This window comes from Rhinolophus ferrumequinum, chromosome 8, assembly GCF_004115265.2.
Source record: "Rhinolophus ferrumequinum isolate MPI-CBG mRhiFer1 chromosome 8, mRhiFer1_v1.p, whole genome shotgun sequence".
In the NCBI taxonomy this organism is placed as follows: Eukaryota; Metazoa; Chordata; class Mammalia; order Chiroptera; family Rhinolophidae; genus Rhinolophus; species Rhinolophus ferrumequinum.
Window position 1 is genome coordinate 71135347 of NC_046291.1, and position 12629 is coordinate 71147975.

At 35.8% G+C, this 12629-nt stretch overlaps 1 protein-coding gene and 1 non-coding gene across 4 annotated transcripts in view; both read right to left on the reverse strand.

Moving 5' to 3' along the window:
- The window catches only part of EPC2 (enhancer of polycomb homolog 2), a 112620-nt gene that overhangs the window by 52075 nt on the left and 47916 nt on the right, over positions 1–12629 (reverse strand). The window lies entirely within an intron of this gene.
- TRNAT-CGU (transfer RNA threonine (anticodon CGU)) lies at positions 11379–11452 on the reverse strand. Its single transcript has one exon. It is a non-coding gene; the product is annotated as a tRNA-Thr (tRNA).

The following is a 12629-nucleotide window of genomic DNA, read 5'->3' on the forward strand; positions in this document are numbered from 1 at the left end:
GGATGTTTGCTCAGAAAACATCACTAATAGGAAGATTTGCCACAGAAGCTCTGTACACCGGCCATCTACGTACATAGCAACACTTTCAAACACTTGCCTGGGGACAGGACAGCCGTTTACAGCTGCGGGGCTTTGCACTGCTTACTCCTCCTGCCTGGCCAGCGCACGGTAACAGGCACCTTTCTGAACAACGGGTGAGACTCGGGGGCTCTGTGTGGTCTCCGATGCACCAAGACCCAGCGAGAAACAGCACTGTGCCCACCAGCAGCTCATGTTACCTAGCAGTGGCTCAAGTCCCACTACGCACAGGCCCTGAACTACATGGGCAAAGGTGACTCCCGAGGAAGAAGACATTTTTAACAAAGGCTGTCAAAAAAATTCAAAAGAAATATAATTAAGAATAAAAATTTCTAAAGGGGTTCCTCCTCCGGAGCAGGGAAAGCTTCTTGAGAGCGTTGCTTTAAGGTCTGGCCAGTGCGGCCAAATGGCTAAGCTGACAGCCATGTGCTGGAGATCAAGAAACTGGAATTCCATCTAAGAAAGACCAAGGCCCAGAGAGGCCGACCTCTTCTCTTCCATCTTAGTTCAGGTAATAAAGCAGTCTATTTAAAAACAGACACACAAAGCTAAACAAAACCCAAAGAGACGGGTTGATATGATAAGAACAATATGATAAAAACTAATGCTTCAAAACCATAATAAAATTTTAAAACAAGAAAGGAAAAAAGGCTGTTAAATTCAACGCGAATACTTCCAATGAAGGGGCAGGCAGATATCCTGCTTGACAGTTGTTTTCTACTTTGGGTCAACATCTGTCACTTTCTTCTCTCACACTCTAACAACTACATTTACCTTAAAATTAAAAAGTTTTCCCATACAGTTTCATTCATTTACACACATTATCTCTGATTTGAAATAGCAACAAACTGTAAGCAAAAGTCTGAAATTCACAAGTTTCACAAGTGAAAAAGATTATATCAACACGAGAATGGCAATTTCTGTTTTTAAATGTTTTTTATCATCAAAAGTACTCCATTTTTATTAGGGAACATTTTTTACCTAAAGTTGTTTGTCTTCTGGACGGGAATCAAAGAAAATGAATTAAAAAGACTGTAGACCCTAAAGGCGGTAACAATGGAGACAATGTCTACTATACTTTCAGTTTTTTCAAGTTGATTTTCTTTGAAGTTCAATACATATTAGAGAGGGTCTAGAATGTGGTTGGTACTAACAGCAGAAAGGAAGAATGGGGATGCCCACATTAAGTGCTTACCGAGTCTTAAAAAATTTTTAATCCATATACAACTTGTCAAGAGGAAAACCAGAATAAACAAAGATATGCTCGGAGACCTAGACTCCACTTAGCTTTACCCAAATTAGATAGTAGTTAATCTCTTCTCTAGTAAACAGAGGTAAAAAATCTTAAAGATTCATAGTTTCTAAGGGTATTCACAGCCCAGAATCCAGATGTTCAATTAATCACATAATTGTCCCTTTCCTTATGTTGGTGAAAAAGCAACAGGAGTGGGGAAAAAATAATGTAACTAAATATGGTTACTCAAGTAATATTTAATAAAGTAAAAATTTCTGTCATAAAATAAAATTTGGATAGTTTTCATTTTTAGAAAGTTTTTCTTATTCCTGGAATCCATTTTGAATTTTCCCCCTTTCAAATCTCCCTCTCTCCTCTTCCCTAGTATACTACTCTAGTATATTACTATTGGTGTCATAATTAAACAATACAAAACAAAAAAGTTAACATACCAGTTAATTTACATGTTAATACAAATAATAAAAGCTTACTACTGTGTTTCCCAGAAAACTGGAGAATAAGCCCTAGCATGATTTTTCAGGATAGCAACCCCTGAACATAAGCCCTAATGCGTCTTTTGGAGCAAAACTTAATACAAGACCCGGTCTTATTTTTGGGGAAACACGGTAATTTGGAGCTACAAGCACCTTACCTTACAGATCAGAAAACTGTGAGAGGTTAAGCACCGTGGTGAGCTGAGCACAGTTTCAGGGTTTTGACTCACAGTGCTCAGTACTTTCCCCATTACACCACAGACGCTAAATTAAACCCTTCTAATCATAACAGCAGTCATGAAAAATTATTTGAATATCAAAGGGAGCAAAAATATATGTAAATCAAAAGATTATTTTTGTTCAACTTGGGCTTAAATGTTCACGCTTATAAACTGCATAATAACTGTAGATAATAAAAAAGATTAATTTACAGGTAAAATGATCAGTTGACTAAAATGCATATGAAACAAGTTATTGTGAACTTAGTGCATCAGGCACTCAAGGATTTGTTAAAAACAAATGTGAAAAATTAAAATGAACAAATTCTAATGGTTTCCCACTTCAAGTTATCAAGTCAAAAAAATTTCCAACATTTACCTAAGAATTATCAATGATGATTATTTTTTTAATGTAAAAAAGAAGCAACATCCATCTTTATACAAAGTCCCTACTATTTTCATGCATGTTTTTATTTCCTAAATGCTTAATTCCTGGAGACTATTTGTCAATATCCAATCCCTTTAATGCAAGCAACAAAGTAACACAGAGGCACAAGTACACTTGTTTCTAAAGGCTCTTTTTAAAAACTATTAGCAATAGCACTTTTTAAGAGTACCATTCACATAAAAAATCGCTGGTCTATCTCATTAACTCTGCATTTCTTATACAACTTTCAAAAATATGTTTATTAATCCAATGAACCCAGTAACAACCCACACTGACTGTATCTCAGTAAAACATGTATAACAGAGTCCTTCCTAAATTACAATAGGTATCAATACCATAAGGCATACAGAAAAATGGATGCAAGGGCATCCAGAGAGCAGAGGGAGCAAAGACAGAATCTGCGTAGCTGCAAAAGATAGAAATTATCAATAATGAGTTGGACAGGAGTCCACATGATCCAAATCTACCTTCAAACAGAATAAAAATTCAGAACTATATGTCCACAGAAGTTGTACGCACACATATCAGAGGTATATTATTTTGTTAATAGCAGAGTTGAATAGATTTACAAGTCTAGCCCCAGCAACGCGACTGCGTATCTGAGTCTCGGTGAGATGGAACTCCGTACACTAAAGGCGGCCCTGACTAGGCAGACCCACGAACGAGGAAGCCATTTGCATAAAACGTCTTCCAAAGACCCCTACTCGTATACTTCCTATCCTAGGGATCTGACATGAGAGTATCATCAAAACCTTTGAACTAGTGTTTCTCGGACTCTAGCATTCACGAGAATCATCTGGATGGCTTGCTAAAACACAGATTACTGAGCTTGCTCACCAGTTTCTGACCCAGTAGATCTGGAAAAAGGCTTGTGAATTTGCATTTCTAGCAAGATCCCAAGTGATGTGGGACAGTGTTTTGGGAACTTCTGATCTAAACCCAAGTCTTTGCTCTTAAAATATTATAAACTACACTTATGCCTAATATGAAATACACTGAACTTTTAACATTTGTTAATCTTTTCCTCAGGTTTCAAATAACTTTCCAAAATAGTTACTGACAAGCTAGTGCATCTCCAAGTTCAGAAGCACCCCCAGCGCCATTCTCCACCTGTGCTCGGAGCTCTCCGAGGTGCTGACAGCCTCCCAGCGTTGTTCTCCAACTCGTAGGAAGAGATCATTAATGTTCAAAGTCAAGATCATGAATGTTGACTTTGATTCTCTAAGGTTTTCTACAGTTATAAGACCTGGCCAGAGACCTTAGTTACACTCCCTCCTCAATGTGCAAATGAAGAAAATGCAGAAGAGCCCAAGGACACTTTTTACAAGATCACAGAGTGATCTAAGTCTCTCTACTGACTAAAAAAAGCTCCAGGTTTATACTATAATTGGGATTATTTGTAGTGTTTTTGCTGACCAGCCAACTAACATTCCTCTCCCACTTTCAAGAATTAACATTTTATGTGAACAATAAGTATTACTGGACAAAATTAGTAGCAATGATGACAACTACGGGAACCACAGACCATGGGAATGGTAAGTGGATTCTCTATATTTTGGGTAGAGATTTTCATCATTAGAGAGGAGGGGACAGAGCCTAATGATATTAGACAGGACCTAAGGGATACAATAGTAATTTAAAAAAAAAGTGAAGTATGTAAAGATAAAGATCCTTTTATTTCCCCTCTAATTATGCTTTTTCTTAGTGTTCTCCTCCTTCAGACTCTTTCTCCCTTGTTTCCTAACAACTCAAAAGACTACGGGGCAAAAAACTAACACTTCAGGAGATAAAAATGCTAATGGTTCCTAAACACAAAAAGAGACACTCAAAGTCATTAATAATAAGAAATCCAAATTAAAACTATACTGAAAGAAATAAAAGTAAAGTCTTGGTTTTAGTTAGTAATAACGTACCAATAATGGTTTCTCAGTTTTGACCCAGGTGCCACAGTAATGCCTGATAATATTAGAGGAAATTGAAATTGGGTGAGAGGTATACAAGAACACTATATACTCCCTTCACAACTTTTCTGGAAATTTAAAAATTTTCCAAAATAAATTTATTTAAAACAATACTACACTAAAGTATATCATCTGTCACCTATCAGACTGGCAAAAACCAAAATATTCAAAAGCAGTCCTGTGACCAGGCTCCAGGGAAACAAGCACCCGCACACGCTGCTACTGGCGGCACAGAACAGTACGGCCGCGATGAGGGCAACTTGGCAATTTCTTAAGAAGTAAGTCAGTTCACACCCTTATGAAATTCTGTTTGTTCGTAGTTATTTACTGAAGCACTATTTGCAATAACAGAAGGCTGGAAACCATCCACGTTTCCTTCTGTAGGAAACTGGACAATAAAATGGCACATCCAAACAGAATGGGCTACTATGTGGCCGTAAAAAAGAACGAGGACACACTCTACATGCTAACATGGGATGCTTTCCAGACTATACTCTGAGCCCCGCACCCCAAAAAGGCAAGGTGCCAAAAAGTACATAATTTAGTATGCTAACTTTTGTGAAAGAGGGGGTATAAAATAAATTCCTATGTGCTTGAGTTTGCATAACGAAGCCCTAAAAGAACATATGGACTCACCAAGGTGGTTACTTACAAGAGGAGAGTGACTAGAGTGGAGGGTGGACAGGTATGAGGATGTTTCTATACACTTTTTATTTTGAAATCATCTGAATGCAATATCTACTTAAAAATAAAATATCATGTTACTCTAAAAACAATTACATGTTTTAAAAAAATATTTTAGGTCAGTGATTCCTATGTACTATCTATCTGAGATTCTCCCCACTTTCTGTTCAAACCTCTTATCTTTATTCACTCTCAACCAATCATTCAACAAGTACAGAATGAGAACAAAAAGCCTTACTTAAGACATATGGGTTCAGGAAGTATCTTAACCACAACAAACTAATTCTACAATTATATATTATATGTGCAAGAATATACATTCTATTCTTATGTCTAATATTTTATATCTAATAGCTAATAGTGTAAAATAATAAGTCAGAAAGAGAATATACCTCCATAGCCCACTAAATAGACAGGAACTTGAGAGATTAAATAGCAGTATTATTATAAATAGAGTTGTTTTAATGTTAGCAAAGTACTGAATGGACAAAGAAACAGTATATAGAAGACATCAGAATGTTTTGAAATAGGAATCTCAATAGATGTGAAAAAATCCAAACAAATAAAACAAAGAGGAGGGCAATGGATAATTTCCTTTACTAAAGAGACTCTTTGCTCAAGATGTCACCAAATGTTCTTTTCAAACACCAGCCCTACTGGAGATATAAAGTATCTCATTTAAAAACATACATTTCAGATTTCAAAACATATTACAAAGCTAAATTAATCAAATCAGTGTGGTACTGGCACCAAGATAGACATACAGGCCAATGGAACAGAGAACCAAGAAATAAATGATCAAATGATCGAAAAGGGTACCAATACTACACAGGGAAAAAGGGCAGACTCTTCAACAAATAGTACTAGGAAAACTGGGAAATCTACACGCACAAGAATGAGGATGGACCATTATCTTACATCATATACAAATAGTAACTCAAAATGAATTAAAGACCTAAACATAAGACCTGTAACTTCAAAGTTCTAGAATTAAACAAAGGGGAAAAGCTTCATGACATTGGTTTTTGTGGCCATGCAGCAGCCTACCCCTCTGTCTCCTTGTACCTGCCCCCAAAGAAAGGAGAGTCTGTGAGACGGATCCTTTCAGGGACTTTGCTAAACCTTATGTTCCCCTGTTTGGCCCCCAAAAGATGGCTGGTTAGCCATGACGAGCAAGATTCCCCACGGGGTTCATAGAGGTGGGCACAGCCCTCCACCTTCCCCAGGCTAAGGAAAGTCTCTGCCTTTGTGGCTGCATTCCTTCCCACAACCTGCAAGGGAAGAGATTCAATGATGTGCTCTCTATCTATTCATATGCGTATAGGTTTTGTCCCTTCGGGAAGTACAGACATCCTGAGACTTAAGGTACAGCTGTCTGCAGGCAAGGGTGACTGGCTTGAATCAGTTTCCTATTATTATGTATGGAATTCACAGATCTTGAGCTTGACAAGCTTTTTCCTCACCTAACTAATAAAAGCGAATGCGTAGGCCCAATTAGGCGAGTCCAGTCCTTGAGGCTGCACGTCCCTTGGCCCCACACTTAAACTCTATTCATGGCTACTGTCTTTTCTTAACCCTGCGCCGCCCTCTTCTCTCCCCACAACCCTTGTCGCGCAGGATGCGACAGGTTTGACTATGATTTTTCAGATATGATACCAAAAACATAGGCAACAAAAGCAAAAATAGGCAAATGGGACTGCATCAAACTTAAAAACTTCTACACAGGAAAGGAAACAAGAGTGAAAAGGCAAACTACAGAATGGGAGAAAATATTTTCGAAACATATAGTAAGCGGTTAATTTCAGAATATATAAAGAATTCCTACAACTCAAGAACAACAACAAAAAACCCCACAAATAACCCAATTGAAAAATGGGCAAAGGACTTGAACAGATATTTCTCCAAAGAATATATGCAAATAGTCAGCAAGTAAATGAAAAGATGTTCAACATCAATAATCATTAGGGAATCACAAATTAATTAAACTACAATGAGATATCATATCACCTCACCCTCATTGGAGGACCACTATAAAACAAAAAAATTATACTGGGTGTGAATGTGGAGAAATTGAAACCCTTGCATATTGTTGGTAGGATGGTAAAATAGTATAGCTTCTGTGGAAAACAGGGGGTGTCCTCAAAAATTAAAAATGAACTACCATGTGACCCAGAAATCACATTTGTGGGTATATATCCCAAAGAACTGAAAATAGAATCTCAAAGAGTTATGTGAACACCCGTGTTCACTGCAATATTATTTACAACAGCCGATATATGGAAGCAATACAAATGGCCATGAGCAGATTAATGGATAAACAAAACATGGTTATGTACATACAAAGAAATATTATTCATCCTTAAAAAAGAAATTCCTGTCACATGCCACAAAATGGATGAACCTTGAGGACATCATATTAAGTGAAATAAGCCAGTCACAAAAAGACAAATACCACATAATTTCACTTATATGAGGTATCTAAGGTAGAGAAATTCACAGAAACAAAAGTAGAATGGTGGTTGCCAGAGGTTAAGGGGAGGGTGTGACAGGGAATGTTCAATGGGTATAGTTTCAGTTACGCAAAATGAAAGGCTCCTAGAGAGCTGTCGTACAACACTGTAATTAATAAGACTGTAATGTACACTTAAACACTGTTGAGAGAAAATTTGTGGATTTTTTTTTTTTTACAATAAAGCAACAACAACAAAAACTCCATCTTGACCTGAATCAAGAAATGAGGAAACAGACAAACCCAAATTGAGGAACATTCTACAAAGTAACTGGCCTGTACTCAAAATATCAGTGGCATGAAACACAGAAATACTCAGGAATAGCCTGAAGAGATGTGATAACTGAATGCAACGTATCATCTGGAACTTTCCTTCATTATAAAGAATATTACTGGGATAATTATTAAAATATGAAATGTGAACAGAATAATTGTATTCTGTCAATGGTAATTTACTGATTTTAATAATTGTCCTGTGGTTATGTAACAGAACGTTTTTTAAATAACACACGAAGTACTGAGAGATAAAGGAGCATGGCATCTGTAACTTAGGGTTCAGAACAAAAATAATGGAAGAGAGAAGAGAGAATGACTGAAACAGAGTGTGAGAGTAAGGACAAAGAGAGAGGGAAAGAGTGAGAGAGAAAGCAAACATTAAATGTTAACATTTAGTGAATCACACAGAGCAGGGTATACAGAATTCTTTATACTATTCTTGCAACTTTTCCATAAACTAGAAATTAGGCCAATTAAAAAAATTTAAAATCATTTTAAAACAAAAAGTAAATAAATGTATACAAACATACATATATATGTATATATATGTGTGTGTGTATATATACATATATATACACACATATGTATATTTAAGCACTATTTTCTCAGAACCTACCCTTTGTATTCTAATATAAATCCAAGCCAGTACTAAGAAATAGATGCCTAATAGACCTGTTCTCAAAGATTAAATTCTGTAATCGTGAAAATTTGAAAATTCATGAATATTCCAATTTGTTTCTTTTAGCATTATATGCCAGATATTCCTAGAACAGGGCCAGACAAAGTAATCTGAGATAATAATCAAAGAAATGAAAAGTGTTTCTTCCTCCTAAGTAACTGTCTAATAAAACAGTCAATTATAATATAAAGTGATTGTGTCTCAGGAAGAAGGGGTGAATTTGCAGCTAGTATCCCACTCATTAACTAAATATAATTTTATTCCCCCAGTGCCATCCAGGTTCTCTTCAAAACAACCTATCTGACAGATTCTTCAGCGATAATATTCGTGAATTCCCAATATTAATACCTTGGCCAACAGCTCCTGCTTCAATATCTTTATTCACTAGAGAGGTTGTTGCCAGAAAGAGTAGCCAAATAATTATCAGTTACTACATAGAATGTGAAATTCCTGACTGAGCTGGAATAAAAAGTTGACTTTAAAATCATCAAAACAGGGCCCTTAACACAGTGGGCCGACTAACACTGAGGAATGAATGAACAAATAAGCTGCAACAAAATATTTTCCAATTCTTAAAACTACTGTCTTAAAAATCTTACATTTCAGAATCCAATATAAAATCTTCTCAGATCATTTTGTCTTCACTGAGGTGAAGAAAAAAAATAAAGTGAGACTTTTCTGATGATTCATAATGAACAAGCCATGATTTTAATATTCAAGGAGCATATCCATAAAGAAACCATTTGGGAAACTCTTCTAAGAAACTGTCTTCAAAACAAAATTATAAATGATATAAGAGAAAACAGTCTAATATAGTCAAAAATTTCTTTTAAACCAAATATCTAAGTTTCTGACCACATCTGGCTCTGACTGGTTTTCCAAAATTAAATAAAATCCATTTTACAAAAACACAAACATTTACTACTTAGGACATTTAAAAAATAGACCGTAAAAAATTTCAAAAGAACAGATTTTTAAACTTTTTAATAAATTTCTAAGAATTAAAGAGACAAAGCCACAGATGCAAGCAATGTTACCAAAAATAGCCCCTCTAAAAAAAATTAACAATCTGTTTCAATTAGAAGAAATTTATTATTTATGTAACAACCTCAAAAAATTGCAACCAATGCAAAATTATAAAGACAATGAGATGGAAAAAAGTCTGAACATTAAGTGAAAAAAAATTAAAAACAAGATTACATATAGGACTTCCAGTTTCTAGTCAGCCATGAAGAACTCTGAAGTCATCACTCAATCCTAACAAGTAAAAAGTTAACATGCAAAATCAACAACTCTCCTTCTATCCAGCAGAGAAGTGAGCAAGGAGTGATTGAATGATACAAAACCAAAGAAATTACAAGAAAACTACAGACCAATATTACTCATGAACATAAGGCAAAAATTCTCAATAAATTAACAATTCAAATCTAATACTGTTAAAAAAAAAGAATTACACACATGACCGAGTGAAATGTATCCCGGATAGGCAAGGCTGGGAAAATCAATGAACGTAATCCACCACGTCAACACAGAAGAAAAATCCTATCAACAGATAAAGTCACAACAACAAATGCAGACCATATACCTTTCACTTAACTTGAAATAGATGACAGACCTAAATGAAAAGAACAATCTATAAAACTACTAAAAGATAACAGGAGAAAATCTAGATGATCTTACATTTGGTGATAAGATTTTAGAAACACCACCAAAAGCACAACCCAGAAAAGAAAAATAATTAAAATAGGGTTCATAAAAATTAAAAACTGCTGCTGTATGAAAGAAAGACATTATGAAAAGCCAAGCTATAGACTGGGAGAAAATATTTTCAAAAACTTATTTGATAAAGAACTTGTATCCAAAATATACAAAGAACACTTGAAACTCAACAACAAGAAAACAAACACCTCACTAAGGAAAATATACGAATTACAATTAGTCATATGAAAAGGTATTCAACATCTTAGGTTACTAGGAAATTGGAAATTAAAACAGTAACATACCATTACAAACCTATCAGAATGGCGAAAATCCCCAAACTGACATGACAACACCAAATACCAGTGAAGATACAGAGCAACAGGAACTCTCTCATTCACGGCTGGTAGGAACGCAAAATGGAATAGTTATTTTGAAAGTCAGTTTGGCAGTTTCTTACAAAGCTAAACATTATCTTACCATACAATCCAGCAATTGCACCCCTAGACACACACACACACACACACACACACACACAAAACCACCCAAAATTGGAAGTAACCCAGCAAGATGTCCTTCAATAGGTGAATGAATAAACAAACTGGTACATCCATACAACAGGACAGATTCAATAATAAAAAGAAATGAGCTATCAAGCCACAGAAAGACATAGAAGAATCTTAAATGCATGTTGCTAAGTGAAAGAAGCCAGTCTGAGAAGCCTAAGTACTACATAATTCCTCCTACATGACATTCTGGAACAGGTAAAAGATTAGTGGTTGCCAGGGATGTGAAGGACAAGTAGGTGAAATACAGGGAGTTTCCAGCGTGGTGATACTATTCTGTAGGATAATGTAATGGTGGATCCATGACATGGATTTTTTAAAGTCCATAAAACTGTACAACACAGTGAAAAGTAAGCGTGTATGTGTGTGTAGGGGTAACGTATGGGAAATTTCTATACTATCTACTCCATTTTTTTATAAATCTAAAACTGTTTTAAAAAATAAACTTTTTTTTTTTTAAGCGTGTTTTTCCAGGACCCATCAGCCCCAAGTTAAGTAGTTGTTTTCAATCTAGCTGGAGGCACAGCTCACAGTGGCCCGTACAGGGATCAAACCAGCAACGTTGGTGTTACGAGCACCATGCTCTAACCAACTGAGCTAACTGGCCGCCTCTAAAAAATAAACTATTAATCCAATTAAAAAATGGGCAAAGGACCTGACTAGACACTTACTAGCTAAGGAAGATAAACGATTAGTCAACAGGTACATGAAAAAATGCTCACCATCACTAATTATTAGGGGAATGCAAATCAAAACCACACTGAGATACCAGCTCAAGTCTGTTAGAATGGCTAGCATCAAAAAGACAAAACATAATAAATGCTAGCAGGAAAATGGAGAAAAGGGTACCCTTGTGCACTGATGGTGAGAATGTAAACTGGCACAACTGCTATGGAAAAACAGTATGAGGTTCCACAAAAAACTATTATAAAACTAGAACCACACTATGATCCAGTAACCCCATTTCTGGAAATAAATCAGAAAGAAATAAAAATACTCTGCTGAAGAGATATTTGCACCCCCATGTTCACAGCCGCAGTATTTACAACAGCCAAGACATGGAAACAATCGTGTCCATGACGAATCAATTGCAAAAGATGATGTGGTACGTAGATATATCTGTATCTATATACCTCTATATCTGTGTCTATATCTATAATGAATATTATTCAGCCATTAAAAAGAAGAAAATCCTGCCATTTGTGACAACATGGATGGACATTGAGGGCATTACGCTAAGAGAAAAAGTCAGATACTGTATGATTTCACTTACACGTGAAACCTAAAAACAAAAAAAACCCTCATAGATAGAAAAGGAGATCAGATTTGTGGTTACTAGAGGTGAGGGGAGGACGAACTGGATGAAGATGGTCAAAAGGTACAAACTTCTAGTTATAAGATAAACAAGTACTAAGATGTATGTACAACATGATACACGTATATATGAAAGTTGTTAAGAGTAAATTTTAAGAGTTCTCATCAGAGGGAAAAATATATTTTTTCTTTTTCTCTTTTTTGGTAACTGTATGAGGTGATGGAGAATCATTTCACAACGTATATAAGTCAACTCATTACGCTGTGCACCTTAAGCTTCTACAGTGCTATATGTCAACTGTATGTCCATAAATCTGGGGTAAAAGGAAGCATGAATTCTGGAATACAACTGCCTCGTTCACATTCTGGCTCCCCTAGTTACAATGTCTTGGGAGCATGCTCCTAAACCTCTCTGTATTTACAATAGACCATCACAACCTCTATAAAATGAGGGAAATAATTTTATCTAC